Source organism: Arachis ipaensis, chromosome B03, assembly GCF_000816755.2.
Source record: "Arachis ipaensis cultivar K30076 chromosome B03, Araip1.1, whole genome shotgun sequence".
NCBI classification, from domain to species: domain Eukaryota; kingdom Viridiplantae; phylum Streptophyta; class Magnoliopsida; order Fabales; family Fabaceae; genus Arachis; species Arachis ipaensis.
In genome coordinates this window covers 21,044,646-21,046,633 of record NC_029787.2, presented here as the reverse complement: position 1 = coordinate 21,046,633, position 1,988 = coordinate 21,044,646, and positions in this window count along the sequence as shown.

Genomic DNA, 1,988 nt, shown 5'->3' with positions numbered 1-1,988 from the left:
ATATATATATATATGTTATAAATGTGTATTAGGTTGAAAATAAATAATTAGAGCTTGAAATTGTGAATATTGGAACTTGGAGGAAGATGAGCTTAGAGTTTGTTGAATTTTGAGGAGCTGCCTTGATTTTAAATAAATTGATTTGGTCGTTACGTGGAAATCGGCCAAGGTATGGTTTAGGTTTCTTGTATTTAATATATAATGTTCTGTGAAAACTTAGGCTAGATGACCATAGGATAAGTTGGAATGCTGGTGTATGTTGAATGTTTAGGAATTTGTTGATGAATATGTTTGGTTAGTGCTTGTTGGATAATTGATAATTTGAATATATGGTGGAGATTATTATTTATGTTGATGATGGTAAGAAATGTGGTTGGTTGGTTGATTATAGGTTTACAAGAACAGTGAATAAAAGCTTGATGGAATTGTTGAGGAATGAATTGTTTAGTGTTATTGAATGGTAGTTGATAAATGGTGTAAACTTGTGTTGAGTTTTGTTTTTGGTATATGGTGTTAGTGTTGGGTTTGGAAAATTTAACAAGGAAAGGAGTGAAGTTTTTGATCGAAAATTGAGGTTTGGATACTTTTGAAAATGTTAGTTTTTGGCTAGACTTCGGTGGGTTATAACTTGGCTTTTCCAAATTGATTATAACTTGTTTAAAATGAAAATTTGGTTCGTGAAGTTTATTGCGTTTGAAGAACGGAAGAAAAACGATTCAAAATGATTAAGTTATGGCCGTCGAAAAATTTGGTAAAGAATATGTGGCTATGCAGGTGGTTTTCCCTAACTGTGCAACTCTCTGTTAATTATTTTTTTTTGAAGAACGCATGTCCACGCATACGCGTGGCCCACGCGTATGCGTGGCATGAAATTTTAGTGATGCGTATGCGACCGGTCCCATGCGCACACGTAAGATAAACAAGCATGTCCACGCGTACGCGTGACATGAAGTTTTTCACCCACGCGCACACGTGAGCCACGCGTATGCATGGCACCTGTTACAGCAAAACATTATTTTTGAGGTTTTAAAACCTATTTCAAACTTCTAAACCTCTATTTTCATTCCTTTGGTCATAAATAATAGTGTTAAACTTGATAATCAGATGAAGTTAGGAAATGAGGGTAACTTGAAGGTGAAGTAAATTTGAAAAGTGATGAGTTGATTATGAAATGTTACGAGTAATCATATATGATACTTGGCTGGATGTTCAAATGAATGACTATGTATGATACTTGGCTTGGATGATTAAATGATCTGAGATACGAGATTCCCTGGATAAAGTACCATGGCTTGCCACCACGTGTACCAGGTTGAAAACTCGATACTCTGTTGACCCTACGACGTAAGGGTGACCGGACACTATAAATTTCCGGGAATGTAACCCCCATTGAGCAATATTGATTATTTGAGAAAAAGCTATGCATAGACTCTTGGGGATGCACGTCGAGGGACAATTTAAGGTTTTCGGACTTGTCGGGTTGGCTGGATAACCGACATATGAGCCTCATCAGCCATAGCACAGGCATGCATCATATGAATATTACTTGAATTACTTGCTTGTTGGTGCACGAATTGTGAATCACGCGTTTCACAACTCGTACCACTAACCAGCAAGTGCACTGGATCGTCCAAGTAATACCTTACGTGAGTAAGGGTCGAATCCCACGGAGATTGTTGGTTTGAAGCAAGCTATAGTTATCTTGTAACTCTTAGTCAGGATATAATATCAATAATAATTCTTAGTTTTAATTGTCAAAAGTCAAGGGCATAAAACAAATACTTGTTACTCAATAATGGAGAATATGTTGGAGTTTTGGAGATGCTTTGTCTTCTGAATCTCTGCTTTCTCCCTGTCTTCTTCTTCACACACGCAAGGCTCCTTCCATGGCAAGCTGTATGTAAGGTGTCACCGTTGTCAATGGCTACTTCCCGTCCTCTCAGTGAAAATGGTCCAAATGCTCTGTCACAGCACGGCTAATCATCTGT